Source organism: Eublepharis macularius, chromosome 5 (assembly GCF_028583425.1).
Source record: "Eublepharis macularius isolate TG4126 chromosome 5, MPM_Emac_v1.0, whole genome shotgun sequence".
Classification (NCBI taxonomy): Eukaryota; Metazoa; Chordata; class Lepidosauria; order Squamata; family Eublepharidae; genus Eublepharis; species Eublepharis macularius.
In genome coordinates this window covers 167,218,759-167,235,102 of record NC_072794.1, presented here as the reverse complement: position 1 = coordinate 167,235,102, position 16,344 = coordinate 167,218,759, and the positions used below count along the sequence as shown (strand labels likewise).

At 47.7% G+C, this 16,344-nt stretch overlaps 1 protein-coding gene across 1 annotated transcript in view; it reads right to left on the bottom strand.

Annotated features, from left to right (window-relative positions):
* ZNF512B (zinc finger protein 512B) overlaps window positions 1-14,653 on the bottom strand; it is an 82,857-nt gene extending 68,204 nt beyond the window's left edge. The window contains exon 1 of the mRNA XM_054980864.1: window positions 14,626-14,653. The gene's annotated coding sequence lies outside the window, so the exon portion shown is untranslated. The remainder of the gene's footprint in view (window positions 1-14,625) is intronic.
* Between the last annotated feature and the right edge of the window lie 1,691 nt (window positions 14,654-16,344).

Sequence of the window (16,344 nt, the reverse complement as noted above, 5' to 3'; positions counted from 1 at the left end):
CAAGGAGCACAGCTCAAATTTCTTTACATTCATTCAACTCTGGCTGTGCCTGCAGACTTCAGGGAGAGAGCTCACATGATGGAACGCTCCTCCATACAAAAACGCTAGCATGTATCCCAGTACCTGCAGGACGGCAGAGCAAATCTTTCCCATTTTCCTCTCCTACCCACTAAGCACCTTCCAGGCTGCAAAAAAAAAATGTTCCTGGATAGACCCTAAGGAACAACATAACATTAAGGGGGGGGAATGGGGAGTCTGCACTGACAGGGAAGAACTGGCAGAAATCTCCTGGCCCTCTTCTTTAAATCTTGATGCACGAGTGGCTGGATATATGCTGCTCCTTGCATAGAGAAAACTAGCATCTCAAGAAGGATTCCTGCCTCGCCTTCTTCCTGACATGCTAGTTTTCTTTGTGCAGGAAATTGGGAGTAGGTATGGATGAAAACGGAATCACATGAGCCCCTGTCTGTAGTGTGAAGTGGGTCCATCGAGACATAGCTTGTGAATGAAGAACGAACAGCTAAACTACTCTGTGGTCAATGTTCGTTTTCAAAAACTGTGCCAAAATGTTTAATACAGATTACTCTTATGAGTGGTTGTTGACACTCCACACCCTAGTTACCGTATTTGTCTGTGGCTATCCGGTTACAGTGTTTGGTGGTCCTTTGGTGACGGAAGCAATGGGTTTAAAAGGGAGTTTAAATTCCAAGTGGTGGTGCTGGTAAAACAAACAATGCATCTGCGGGTTTCAAAATAAATACTTCCTCTTTCCAATGAAATGTCTGAAGTTGTTTTGTGTATGTGCGCGCGTGCGCGTGCAAAGTTTGCCCTTCTTTAATTCAGCATAAAAGAAACGTCTGAGCTGATTTTTGCTAATTTCAGCTCATGTATTTTTCAGGATATTCTTTTTAAAGGATGTTTTAAGACAGGCTAACGATTATTGTTCTTCTTTGGTAATGTTTGAAGATTTGCTTCGAACATTACTAGAGAAAGTGCTGTGCATTTGTGTGTGGGGGGGGGAGGGGGAGGATGTTAAAGGCCACAACAGCTATGCACTCGTTCTCATTGATGCCTTTCAAACATTTCTGGTACATGGTCACGTTTGCATTTTTGAGAATCAGCTTGGTACAGAGTGCCAAGACTGCGGCCTAGGGGAAGACCCAAGAAGACCCAGCCGTGAAGCTCAGTGAGTGACTCCGGGCCAGCCATTCTCTCGTAGTCTAACCTACCTTACAGGTTGTTGTTAGGATTAAATTGGGAGGGGAAGAACAAGGAGCACCCTGGAGGGGCAAGATAAAAACGCTAAAAATAAAGGTATGAACGTTCTAAAAAAGATAGATCGTGTATTACTTGGAATCTACTGGGATGACTGATTATTTCCTTCGATGGGGATCTCTTATTTCATCGAATTATTCAAAAGGGCTTTTGTTTTGTAAGGGTGGGGGGTCACAGAGATCTTCGCTAACAAGTTAAGGACCGTAGACTTCACCACTCTGTTGCCTTACGTACTACCTGTTGTCGTAAATATGTGCTCCTGTGAGCTACTTGTGCTTCATGTTGTTTAATGTCAGTCCTAGAATTGCTTTTCTTCAACTATGTAGTAGATTCTCGCTTGTGCTATATCTTTGTAAACTCATGTTTCTTTACCCTATGGCATTGTTTATGGAAAGGTCCTTGAAATCAACTGTACTAATCTCACTGTGTAATCCGTCTTGAGTCTCAGTGAGAAAGGCGGACTATAAACAACAACAACAATAACAATAACAGTAACAATGACGACGACGACGACAACAACAACAATAGGACTCAAATCCAAGTAAGGAGCTCCATGTGTGAATGGATGCTGCTGTGTAGCTACCACTTTATTGCCTGGAAATCAGAAGACAATTGATGTGCTTCACAAAGTGAACCCAGAGTGGAGAGCCTGCATTATTTCCAGTGAGTTTATGTATCCCTAGCCACATTGGTGTGCAACCACTCCTGTGTAAATGCCATTTTTAATGCACAACTCGGGCTAGATGGCGGCCTCTACAGGCAGCGCTTATTCATCCCCGATGCCGAACCATTTGGCATGTTGTGCCCACGGCATGGCTTTCTTGACAATGAGTCAAGGTGTGGTGGTGGCCTCGGGCGACAGATCTGACAGGACAGTCGCCTCCAAAGTCCCTCCTCATCACCACTGCCGTGCCGCAGCCACTCCTCCACCCAGAGTCTGGAACTGCTGGTGTTCCTTTCCTTCTCACCCCTCGTTGTCTTGAGTCAGCAAAGCAAACGGCATGTGCCCAGCAGAGCTTCCTGAATTCTTACAAGAGTTCGGAAAGCTCTATTGGACCTCTCCTTGCCTACAGACAGCCCCCCAACCTTAAATTACTTCTCACTCACAACTGTGAATCGGCTAACAGAGTCGCCAACACAGGTATCACACCCTGCAACAGACCCGGATGCCAACTCTGCCCTCATATCTACCCAGAAAATACAATTTCAGGACCCAATGGTGTCAACTACACCATCTCCGGCTCTTACAGCTGCTCATCCTCCAACATGATATATGCCCTCATGTGCCAACAATGTCCATCTGATGTATTGTCGAAGGCTTTCACGGCCGGAGAACGATGGTTGTTGTGGGTTTTCCGGGCTGTATTGCCGTGGTCTTGGCATTGTAGTTCCTGACGTTTCGCCTGCAGCTGTGGCTGGCATCTTCAGAGGTGTAGCACCAAAAGACAGAGATCTCTCAGTGTCACAGTGTGGAAAAGATGTAGGTCATTTGTATCTACTCAGGAGGGGTGGGGTTGAGCTGAGTCATCCTGTAAGAGTTTCCCAGGGTGTGGAATGCTAATGGCGGGAGGCTTCACTGTATCCTGAGGAGGTTCTTTTGCATATGGATTGGTGCTTGATGTGCTAATCTTCTCTGCAGGGCTATTGTCGGGGATAGAATGTTTTGTTAGCCTGGTGTTTTTCAGAACTGGAAACCATGCTCTGTTCATTCTTAAGGTTTCTTCTTTCCTGTTGAAGTTTTGCTTATGTTTGTGAATTTCAATGGCTTCCCTGTGCAGTCTGACAAAGTAGTTGGAAGTGTTGTCCAGTATTTTGGTGTCCTGGAATAAGATACTGTGCCCTGTTTGCGTTAGGCTATGTTCAGCCACTGCTGATTTTTCAGGTTGTCCAAGTCTGCAGTGTCTTTCATGTTCTTTTATTCTTGTCTGGATGCTACGCTTTGTGGTCCCGATGTAAACTTGTCCACAGCTGCAGGGTATATGGTATACTCCTGCAGAGGTGAGGGGGTCTCTACTGTCTTTTGCTGATCGTTACATCGGGACCACAAAGCGTAGCATCCAGACAAGAATAAAAGAACATGAAAGACACTGCAGACTTGGACAACCTGAAAAATCAGCAGTGGCTGAACATAGCCTAACGCAAACAGGGCACAGTATCTTATTCCAGGACACCAAAATACTGGACAACACTTCCAACTACTTTGTCAGACTGCACAGGGAAGCCATTGAAATTCACAAACATAAGCAAAACTTCAACAGGAAAGAAGAAACCTTAAGAATGAACAGAGCATGGTTTCCAGTTCTGAAAAACACCAGGCTAACAAAACATTCTATCCCCGACAATAGCCCTGCAGAGAAGATTAGCACATCAAGCACCAATCCATATGCAAAAGAACCTCCTCAGGATACAGTGAAGCCTCCCGCCATTAGCATTCCACACCCTGGGAAACTCTTACAGGATGACTCAGCTCAACCCCACCCCTCCTGAGTAGATACAAATGACCTACATCTTTTCCACACTGTGACACTGAGAGATCTCTGTCTTTTGGTGCTACACCTTTGAAGATGCCAGCCACAGCTGCTGGCGAAACGTCAGGAACTACAATGCCAAGACCACGGCAATACAGCCCGGAAAACCCACAACAACCATCAATGTCCATCTGCTCTGTACATTGGACAAACCAGCCAACCTCTGTGCAAAAGAATAAATGGACACAAATCTGACATTAAAAATGGCAACGTCCAGAAACCAGTGGGAGAACACTTCAATCTACCAGGACATTCCATCAAGGACTTAAGGGTCACCATAGTTCAACAGAAACCTTTCAAAAACAAAATCCAATGGGAGGCTGCTGAATTGGAATTCATATGTAAATTTGACTCAGTCAGACTTGGATTGAATAGGGACTCTGGATGGTTATCTCATTACCAAAAGTAACTGCCTTCAGGCATTCTGTTCAGATTCTGCCATGGAGGGGAGGGGTCACACCCAGCCTGGATTGTGCATTCCACCTCTTGTAACTTCTTGTAACTTATTTACATTTACATGGCCCTTACTCCCTGCACCCTCTTCCCCCCTCCCTTCACCACCTATATATCTCTGGCCAGTTTCTTCATACCCTCCATGCATCTGACGAAGAGAGCTGTGGCTCTCGAAAGCTTATGCTTCAATAAAGTTGGTTAGTCTTACAGATGCTACTGGACTCTACTATTTTGCTACTGGACATATGCAGCTTGATCACATTATCTCTAATGACAAGAAGGAGTTCTGGATCCCAATTCAAGGAATGGCAAAAAAGGGGCCGCTGGAGACAGAGGCCTGAGACGGCACCCCTTGCTGACTTGACAATTGTTTGCATGAATTGTGTGACGATATTTAAAATTTCGGAGAACGGAAGCAAAAGAACCACAAAGAGCAGTCAGAAAATCTACCTATTCAAAGCAAATCCTACCCGGTATTTATTTCTTTAAATCAGCAGTTCAATCATTCATGTACAGGAACGTTCTATTGACATGACCTTTTCAAAAAGAGAAACTAAAACGAACAATCTCTAACTATACACTATTCCAGGGGGAAAAAATCCCACAGTAATGACTCATATGTACTACAACTCTTTTGTCCCCAGTTACAAAATCTACATATTCAACATTTATTTGCTTCCTCGTTCAAGTAGATGTGCATTCTACTGACACGACTTTTTCAAAACGAGAAACTAAAACAAGGAACAACCTGTAACTATTAACAATTTCAGAAAAACTCATCCCACAATAATGACGCATATGTACTACAACTTTTCTGTCCCCACTTTCTGCAGAAACACAACTTTGGACATACTGAGACAGCTGGTATTTGTGTAAAAAACAAAGACAACTTAAAAAGAGTCCAGTAGCACCTTTAAGACTAACCAACTTTATTGTAGCATAAGCTTTCGAGAATCACAGTTCTCTTCGTCAGATGTATGGAGGGCAAGAAGAAACTGGGCAGATATATAGGTGGAGAGGGGAGGGCGGAGTAGATGCAAACAGCTCCTTCTGATATGGAGATCAGTTTGCTTCTGTTAAGGAAATCAGTTACCTCTGATAATGAGATAACCATTCATAGTCCCTATTCAGTCCCAGCTTGATAGAGTCAAATTTACATATGAATTCCAATTCAGCAGCTTCCCGCTGGATTTTGTTTTTGAAAGGTTTCTGTTGAACTACAGCGACCCTTAAGTCCTTGATGGAATGTCCTGGTAGACTGAAGTGTTCTCTCACTGGTTCCTGGTTGTTGCCATTTCTAATGTCAGATTTGTGTCCATTTATTCTTTTGCGCAGAGGTTGCTCCCCCCTCCCCTCTCCGCCTACATATCTGACCAGTTTCTTCTTACCCTCCATGCATCTGACAAAGAGAACTGTGATTCTCGAAAGCTTATGCTACAATAAAGTTGGTTAGTCTTAAAGGTGCTACTGGACTCTTTGATTTTGCTACTACAGACTAACACGGCTAACTCCTCTGCATCAGAGACACCTTAAAAATCCTGATTATTCCCCCCCCCCTCCAAATAACCATCTCTTTAATTCCAAACGGTGTTTAAATCTGTCCAAATATTACCCTTTGGAAATGAAAAACCACTGGAAAATGTGGGAAATAACCAACATACTTGAGGAAGTCCTACACGAACACTTCTGGCCACTGGGCTCTGTGGTTTGGTGGGATCCCGTTACAACTTGATACCTCTAGCCACTGTTTGCAACACAGTTCATCGTTCCATTGTGTGGGAAAGGCGAGGGAGGCTTATTATTTGGCAAGCAACTTCGGATGCACTACGTCAGAGTAAGAGTAAAAAAATGCACACAGGAGTCAAAACATGCACAAGTGTGTAGTAACCCACACAAACCAAGTGACCACGTGGTGGAAAGCATTACCACGTGGCAAAAGGGCCATCGGCATTAGTCTGGCGTGCCTAAGGGACCACCTCCCCCCACGTGCGCCCCCGCAGCAGCTTCGATCATCCAAACAGGGTCTCCTGCAGGTGCCACCCTGCACATGAGCAAAATCAACAGCAGCCCGTCTGTGGTGGCTCCTGCCCTGTGGAACAGCCTGCCTGAGGAGGTCAGGAGAGCACCCGCTCTCTTGGCTTTCCGCAACCGATGCAAAACCGCATTATCCAAAAAGGCTTTTTACTCAGATAGGAGGGCTGTATTGTAGGGAGGGGGTCTCAGATGCTCCACTAACGAGTTAGGGACTTCACCACTATGTTGTATTGGATTCTTACTAATGCTATGACTTTGAGCCAAGCTACAAGTGATGCCTGACACGAATTGGACATGTGTCAGTTTCCCTTTTGATGGGAAGTGTAGGCAACCGGTCTGACTTGCCGCTTGGCTCTAACACATTATAGCTTGGGTCTAATGTGGGCCAATTGGAAAGGGCAGCCGTGGCCCTGGCAGCGTTCCCAGCTCCTCTCGACCTGGCAGGGAGTGGTGACCGCTGGGTGAGCTCGTGCTGCCGGCCAGGCCACGGCCCGGCCCTTTGCCCCCAGCTGAGCCAAGCCACCACTAACTCGAGGCGGCTCCAGGCTGACGCCGGCTCCCCAGCTCAGGCGCCTGGGTGCTGGAGCATGGGCAGAGCCCCTCACCGCCCCCTGCAGCTGCAGCCCTGTCCCACAGCTGCACCTCGGAGGCAGCTGCCAACAGAGCACGGGCAGCCCCAGCCCCAGCAGCGCTTCCAGCTCCTCTCAGCCCGACAGGGCAAGGCAGACGCTAGGCGAGCTCACGCTGCTGTCCGAGCTGTGGTCTGACACTGCACAGCTCTGGAAGAGGGTGGGGGCAAGGCAGATGCCGGGTGAGCTTGCACCGCCAGCTTGGCAGCTACAAGTGATGCCTACACTTCCCATCAAAACTTGAGGGAAACTGACACATGTCCAACTTGTGTCAAGCGTCACTTGTAGCTTGGCTCTTTGTGAACTTAGGAACAGAAACCAGAGCAGCATCTTTCCAGCCCCATCTGGCTGTTCTTCTGGTTTCCCTCTGGACAAATACAAGAATGCAAGGATCTCTATTCGGGATCAAACCAAAAGCCCAATGCGCTGGGGCTTCCACTTCAAGAAGGGGTTGGCCAGGCACCCCAGAAAAGCAAACAAACATAGAAATTTGATGAGAGCAAACCCCTGACGTGTGCCCCAACATCTGAGAAGCAGAGATGGGGGGCTACACATGGAAGGTGTCATTTCTGACCCTTTCTAGCAAACGCTTCCTTCCATTCCATCAACGTACAAATTAAAACCATTGACCACAAATCATACCACAGGCTTCTAGACAGTTGTGGCTTTCTTTTATTTATTAAAAAGATTTCTTCCCTTGCGCTTTCCCCTTCGTATGGGGCTCTGGCGCAGCTTACAACAAATATACACCACACTGGGGATATGAACAATACAACTGTAGTATTTACAACAGTTTCAGAGCAAACAAGATTACGAAACATCACGAAACGGAAAAGGCCAATCTTCCAACAAGTCACTAGGTACGGAAGTTGTCGGAAGCTGCAATATCTCCTGAAGGCCCAACAGAGAAACTAAGCTCCTCCAAAAAGGAGTTCTAGAGGACAGGGCGGCTATGAGAAAACCTGAGAATTAAGGCAGATAATGCCACAGTCCACAGGACATGCTGAAAGGAGGGAATTTATTGCACGGGTTCGCGAACTCCTTCAACAGTGAGGGTCCCGAGCCCTGAATTGCTTGAAAGGTAAGAACCAACAGCTTAAACTGAACTCAGAAGCCAACAAGAAGCCAAAGGATGTTGTTTAAGAAGAGGTGTGGTATGTTTGAATCAGTTAGATCCTGTCTAAACTTGACAGGCCCCGTTTTGTACCAAATGGATTTTCTGCAGTCTTCAAGGGCAGCCCCATATAGCCCACGCTGCAGTAGGCAAGAGATTACAGCAGCATTCCAGGCTGGGGTTGAAGGTTAATTACTTGAAAAGGGAACATTGTGACATCTAATTAACGAAAAATTGGGAAACAAAAAGAGGTCAGTATCCCACCTATGAACAAAAAGTCCCTCTATACAAGACACCTAACATGTGAAGAACACATGCCAGGAAATGCAGTAATAGCTGGGTAGTTTAAAAAGACAGAGCCACTGGCAGGGCAAAGGCTGTGTGAAGGGGCTGTGAAATGCCAGAAAGGAAACTTCAGCCCATTATATCCTCTCCAGGTCCAAGCCTGGAAGGCAGCTCCAGCCCATTTCCATTCCTCGCTGCTCTCTGGTTGGAGCCCACACAGTTTTAGACTGGAGAGGTGAAATTGACAGAGCCTTTGGGGAGGCGAAGATGAAATAGACAAACCCTCTGAGAAGTGATCTCCGCCAACTCTGTCTTTTTAAACTATGCTTACCGGCTAACATTTTATCTCCCTACACTTGACGAACACATGCTGAGGTATGTCGTGTAGAGAGCCAGGAACGGGACATGATATTGGCTGTGGGGATTGCAGTGCCACTTCCCAAACTCGGGATAAAAACGAGTGTATAAGAGAGACAGGTCAATTCTGTCCCCCTTGGCCCGGCTCACACATGACAAAAGGTGAAATGCCAGAAGGCGAGAATGGATGTTGCAAGCTGCAGGAGACAGATTCTGCTTTTGAATGCTACTGTGTATAAAAACTCCCTGCAAACAGAAAATCAGCACAGTAGGATGAAAGAATCTACCCCCTCTCTTTGCCTGCAAGGAGCATTCCAAAATGACAACTTCCATGAGCATTCGTTTTCATTTTGAAATGGCCCACTTCCCTCTACCACCTCAGCATCCGTTATAAAATTTCCAGAAACAATGAAACATCGGGGGGAAAACAGGGGTACCTTATTGGAGGAGGGAGTTTGAAATACATGCAACTTTTAAAAATCAAACCTAAGCTTGCTTTCTTATTTTGACATCATAAAATTTAAGTTGGGTAGCACTTAACATTGTATTATCTGGCATGTTTAGGAAATCTAAAAGTATAAACGCCGTAGTTTTCAAGAAGCAAAATTTCAAATACTGCACACCCAGTACCAAAGAGAGAGCCTGAAACCCCATGCTATCATAGTACATGTATCATAATGTTTGCCATCTGAGAGGTAGGCAGAAACAGAAATAGAGGCATAAATTTTGTAAACAGAGACACAAGTTTTGCAGTAAACAAAAGAAAGTGTACTATTTTGACAGAAATTGCCTCATGCCGTCACAGTAGGACTAGTAGTGTATTTCAATATAAAGTTAAATGTTACAACAGTGCAACATTTGCACATTATCGTCAATACCTATTACAGAAAGTTAATTGTGGACAAAATTAGTCACATATCCCTGGAAATATGCTGTATATGTCTACAGCTTACGCAGGAATTATCATTATCTCATGATGTGGACTTAAAGTCTTTATGCTATACAATCAGAGTTGAGTAAAATCTTGTCTTTAAACCTTTCACACGTTTTAAAAGAGAAAATATTTCACAGGGATTTTTTTGGGTGCTGTTGGAAAATTGAAAAAAAAAATGCCAGCAGATGAAGGAAGTATTTTTCCCCTAGGCTTTCATATCTTTAATCAGAATTCTACCACATTCCCACCTACATGTATAAATCAGGCCCTCGTTTTCTAATTACAGGACGTTTTTAGAGGTGAATTCTAAAATGTGATTCGCACCCCATGCAGTCTAAAGAGATACTGATTATTCTCTGGCCTCATTCTGCTTCATGTACAGACCAGGCCCAAGTCTGGCTTGGAAAGGGGGACGCTCTGCCGTACAAAAATGCAAGCTGTATTTACAAAGACAATGGAAACGTCCCAAAGTTCTACTCTCGATGGACACACCAGAGAATCCAGCCAATTTCACGAATGGGACCGTCAACACTCATTGAGGAGTTTTTGAACATACTTAACAGCCTTTGTGGTTGTCAACCTATACAAGTGATTCACAACACACATCCTATTTTGGACATTCACTGCAGTAAATACGTATTCTCTCCAGCTTCATTTCACACACTGGAGATTGGTTTCAGGGGAAGAGGGGTGAAATGGTAGCAAGGTTAGGAATTCCCCCATACCGCCTACTACTTCTAAATTGAAATTGCCTGTTCCTGTCACTGCATTAAAATTACCAGGCAGACACAGGGACCGCAGTATTTTTCTTCTACACTGAGGTGTCACACGTCTTTTCTGTTTTTTACACTATATTCCAAGCGATTTGAACAATCTTCTTTCTGTACAAGACATGCTCTTTTGTAACTTCCTTAGAACAGAATTCTGGGATATGGAACTACCTATCATGTTTTTATTCCACTCTTCCTCTAAGAAGCTCGGGGTAGCAGATAGAGTTTTCCTGTCTCCCAGGGCATTCTCACACCAACCCTGTGAGGTAGGATCAGCTAGAAGAAGGCAACTGCCCAATATCATCCAGTGATTTTAATGGGTGAATGGCTTTGCTTGTTTCCACCCTAGCACATCGACTTCTACACCACACTGGCCTTCTCGCAGTCCACAGCTATACTCCTAGGCCCGTGATTCCAAGGAAGAGATTAAACCAAAGTCACCCGTGTTCCCTTCCCTTTCTTTGGCAGACATTGCTCCTTTTAAAAAGAAGACACTGTACTGTGCTCTGTACGGAACAGCTTTCCTGCATGGCACTTTTAAAAGGATAAGCTTTAATTCTGCTCCAGCAGGGCCACTGCAAATTTGCTCGTGCATTCGGTGATTTGAAGGTTGCATTTCCAGAGGATTAGCAACCACCCTCGGCATCACGCTGCTAGCACACGGGAAAGAAAATGAGAACAATGATAATTGCAAAGGATATTCGATGCCATCGATCATTTCTGAAGAGGCCGGAAGCCTACCCATTCTGAACCACAGAAACAAATGTCCAGCCGTTCCGGGGAGGGAGGGGGGATCCGTGTGCCGCCCACGCATTTCTGGGCAGACAACCACATCAATCTAGTCAACAACTGGCTTGAAATGTTTAGATTCAATCGAGGGTTGCCAACTTTGGGTCAGGGAAATTCCTAGAGATTGGGGGGGGGGGTGCGGAGGAGAGAGACCTCAGCGGGGTATAATGCCACAGAGCCATAATGCCCAGCAGGGTATAATGCCACAGAGCCATAATGCCCACAATAGCCATTTCCTCCAGGAGAACTGATCTCTAGAGATCAGGGGAACTGATCAGGGGAACTGATCTCTAGAGATCTGCTGTAATTCCAGGATATCTCTAGGCCCACCTGGAGGCTGGAAAGCCTAGTTCAACTCCCTCTTAGCCTCTGTTTTCTGCCGGTGAAATAACAGTAACCTACTATACAAGTTCTTGAAGGCATTCGAGATTATAAAGCGCTTTGCAAACCAAACATGCCACCTGACAGACGGTTCTCAAGTGCCAGGTGTCATCTGTGAGCATCTACCAAGCAACAGAGCTCTGATACAGCCCGTCAACATGAGGCTTGCAGTATCAAATGCCCCAAGTCTACACAGAGGGCCAAAGCACCTTTTTAGGGTTTCCTTCCCTCATTATTCGGCTTTACTCATTTCAAGCGCTCAGCTCCCTTCGTCACACTGTAACGTTGTGACGCTCTATTCGTGGGGGTCATCCACAAAAGAAAAACAACAAGATCTCCATTATATTGTCGAAGGCTTTCACGGACGGAGAATGATGGTTGTTGTGGATTTCCCAGGCTGTATCGCCATGGTCTTGGCATTGTAGTTCCTGATGTTTCGCCAGCAGCTGTGGCTGGCATCTTCAGAGGTGTAGCACCAAAAGACAGAGATCTCTCAGTGTCACAGTGTGGAAAAGAAGTTGGCAGGTAATTTATATCTACTCAGGAAGGTGGGTTTGGGCTGAGTCATCCTATAAGAGTTTCTCAGGGTGTGGAATGCGAATGGAGGGAGGCTTCACTGTATCCTGAGGAGGTTCTTTTGCATATGCTACACCTCTGAAGATGCCAGTCACAGCTGCTGGCGAAACATCAGGAACTACAATGCCAACACCATGGCTATACAGCCCGGAAAATCCACAACAACCAAGATCTCCATTGTTGGAATCTGACAAAGAAGAGTTAAGGAAACCCGAAGCTGAATACGAGCGAATGCTGGTACACCTGCATTGCAATCCTAAGAACACTTTCTTGGGAGTAAGCCCCATTCAATAGACCTGAGTAGGCTTCTGAGTAAACCTGCTTAGGATTGATCTGCTGGATCAACCAAAGGCCTGCTTAACCGTACATCCTTCACCAGCCACAAGCAGCCAGATGCCCGGGAGAAACTTACAAGACTGTCCTGGCTAACAGGCCTTCCTTCCTTGACGTTGCCTTCAATACTCAAGGTTTGATCGGAAAGATGAGTTTTGACTAATTTCGAGACTGACACCAATTCCTGAGACTTTTCCGCTCCTCTGACCAGCATCTATTCTCATTCCTTCCTGTAAGATTATCGGGTGAGCCACCGCTCCATCTCAAGAGTTCTTCCAGCAGCTGCTGCTCTTCTACGGAACAGCCTTCCCGAAACCACAAGGAAGACTTCCGCTTGGTGGGGATTCCACCAGGCGGAGTTCTTCGGGAGGACTTTTGGACACAGCGACCTAATCCGTCGTCAGATCCGTTTGTCCATTTGTACGGATTTTTTAATTGGATGTTATTTTTGCGATCGTCGTAACCCACCACCAAATCTGGTTTCAGAGAAAGATGAGCTCGAAATGCTGTCAACAAATAAATGATGTGTGAAGAGGGGCTTCGAGGAAACGAGAGAGAGGCGGCATGTGCAAGCTGAATGCAAAGTTATTTAATGAACAGCCAAGCCCTGCCAAAGTATATGTGTTGGGGGGAGGAGGTCAAGTCTCTTCCAAAGGCCACAACATCACCTGCTTCTTTCAAACTTTCTATTTCCATTTTTAGGATCTCCACTCCCTGAAATCCAGACACATTGGGGGGGGGGGGTCAGCTCCTCTTGGGGCTGACAGGGGGGCATGCGAATTGCGCTCCCCCACCCATGCCTTCCTGCATACAGCATGGAAGCAACTGGCGGCTGCTGGCCCCCCCTAAAGTCAGCCTTTACCAAGCCACTAGTTGCTGCACTGGGGGGGGGGGGGAGCCAGAAGGCATGTGCCAGGAAGGGGCACAAGATCGCACACTACTGGGGGGGGGTCCAAATCACAACCTGTGTGGCACAAGCTGAGCATCGTGCCAGCACCCTCTGTGGCATGAGCAGACGCTGGGATGCCCTCGTTGGATCGCCTGCTACACTGTCAAAAGGGACTGGTTTGGCATCTTGCGCAAGGGGCCCTGATCCAACAGTTTGAGCACCCCCCCCCCCCCAATATTCGCTGCCCGGCCGTGATCCCACACCACACAATGCAATCTTACAGCATCTCTTTGAGCCCCCCCCCCCCTCTTTCCACACTCAGGCGCCCTTGCCCTAAACCAACCTTGACTATCCACGGCTGGTCCCCAAACCTGACCCCCTTTGCCATTCCCAAGGCTACCCCTACCTTGGCAGCTGGGTGACCTCCAGGCCACCTGCTCAGGTGCAAATCACCTGTGCCCCACCCCCTCCCCTTGGCCCCACCTTGGTCAACTGCAGCCCTGAGATGGGGGGACACCACCTGTCGCTGCCGGGGACCAGCTTTGCTTAGTTTTTTGGGGGGGGGGGGGTTGCAAGATAATCCAGCTCCCCCAGGGGGCAAGCGATCCTCTCTGCTCTCCGAGCAGCAGCACTTAAAGAGAACCTCCCTCCGACCCCCCCCCCCCTCCTTCTTCTTTCTCTTTCTAGATTTTCCCGGCTGGTTGTGGTTGTGTGTCTTTCTAACACCCCCCCCCCACGTATTCCTCCTCCTCCTTTTTCTCTTGTTGTTTTCTCCCCCCCCCTCCTTAAAAATAAATAATTTTAAAAAGGGCCAGGGTGGAGACGGCAAAGAGATCTCTCTCTCCTTGCAGGGGAGAAAGGGGGGGGGGGAGAAGGAGAGGGGAAGGCGCCCGCAGGCTTCGTGCACGCACAAACACACACGCCAAAAAAATAAAAATAAAAATAAAATAACCGGACACTGAATATATATATATATGTATATATTTGCAAAAAATAAAAAAAAATGCATGCAAAAGAAATACTTAGCAGCCCAGGGAAAAAAGCAGCGAAGCAAAATGGCGACTTTTTATGCAGAAGGAGGCGAGCGAGAGAAAGAGGGATGGGAGCGGAGAGGCGAGGCGGGAGGCACCGCTGTTGCCCGCGGAGGAGGCGGCGGCGGCGGCGTCCCGGGCGGGCGGCGAGCGGGGCCGGCCCGGGGGCCACCGGGCGGGGCGCAGAGGCAGGGCGGGCGGCTGGGCAGGGCAGGGCTGGGCAGGGCGCGGAGAAGGGCTGCCTTACCTCCCTGCGGCGGGCCCCCCGCGCGGTGCCAGCGGGCAGCGGTGCCCACGCCGCCGGCTCAGGCCCCCTCGGCCTTCCTCCTCTTCCTCCTCCTCCTCGTCCTCCGGCTCCCTCGCTCCGGCCCCCCCTCCGCCGCCGCTCGCCGCTACCTTTGACAGTTTTACAGTCGGAGCAAGAGGGAAGCAACTTGCAACTCTCGCGGTATTATTTTAATCGTGCCCGGGCGAGGAGGGATCGGCCCCCCGGCGAGGCGCCCGCCGGGAGACCCGGGCGAAGCGGGGGACGCGCCCGGGCAGCGCGCGAGCCCCGCCGCTTGAACCCAATTCGGGGTTCTTTCCCCCCCCTCCCGCTTTCACACGGATTGGGCGGTGCGATTTCGGGGCGCTTTCGTAGTGGTGGGAGAAGAGGCGCTTGCAGTTCTTGCGTGGAAAGGGCGCTTCTCCAGTGCGAGCCAAAGCAGCCGTAGAGTCGCTGGACTGGAGTCCAGGGCCGACGAGATTTTCAGGGTAGGAACTTTCGAGAGTCAAAGCTACCTCCTTTGGATACTTTGCACGCTCTCAGAGGCACTGCAGGATTTGAAGTCAGTGGCACTTTGGAGACCAACACGATTTTCAGGGAGATTTTTGAGAGTCCAAGCTCCCTTCTTCAGATACTTTGCCTACTCTCAGAGGCACTGTGGGATTTGAGGCCAGTGGCACCTTAGAGTCTAGCAAGATTTTCAGGGTAAGAGCTTCTGAGAGTCAAAGCTCCCTTCTTCAGATACTTTGCACACTCTCAGAGGCACAGCGGGATTTGAGGCCAGTGGCACCTTAGAGCCAAACTACAAGTGACGAATGACACAGGTTGGACGCTTGTCAGCTTCCCTCAAGTTTTGATGGGAAATGTAGGCATCTTGGTCTCGCAGCTTTGCTCTCTGACTGCGGTCCAACGGACTTTTCAACTGTCACTTGTCCAACATTCTGCCAAGCTGCCTACATTTCCCATCAAAACTTGAGGGAAGCTGGCAAGTGTCCAACTAGTGTCAGGCGTCACTTGTAGTTTGGCTCTTAGAGTCTAGCAAGATTTTCAGGGTAAGAGCTTTCAAGACTCAAAGCTCCCTTCTTCAGATACTTGGCACACTCTCAGAGGCACTGCGGGATTTGAGGCCAAGTGGCACTTTGGAGACCAGCAAGATTTTCAGAGTAGGATCTTTTGAGACTCAAAGCTCCCTTCTTCAGATAATTTGCACACCCTCAGAGGCACTGCAGGATTTGAGTCCAGTGGCGCCTTAGAGACCCACAAGATTTTCAGGGTGTGAGCCTTCAAGAGTCAAAGCGCTCTTCTTTCAGATTCTTTGCACACTCTCAAAGGTGCTTGGGAATTGAGTCCAGGGGCACTTCGGAGACGAACAAAATTTTCAGAGTAGGATCCTTTGAAACTCAAAGCTCCCTTCTTCAGGTGCCATGGAGCGTTCATCTTCACTTCTGTAGGAGATGCACCTTGACCGTAGCAGGGCACAGGGATTAGAGGAAGTCCAACATTTTTGCACCTTCATTTTCAGGGTATGAGCTTTCAAGAGTCCAAGCTCCCTTCTTTAGATACCAGCTTTCTTCAGCTTTTGAGCTTTCACTCTGAAAAGCTTACATCTTGAAAATCTTGTTGGCCTCTAAGGTGCCACTGGACTTAAATCCTGTTGATCTACTGCAGACCAGCACAGCTACTGACCTAAAACCAAGGTTC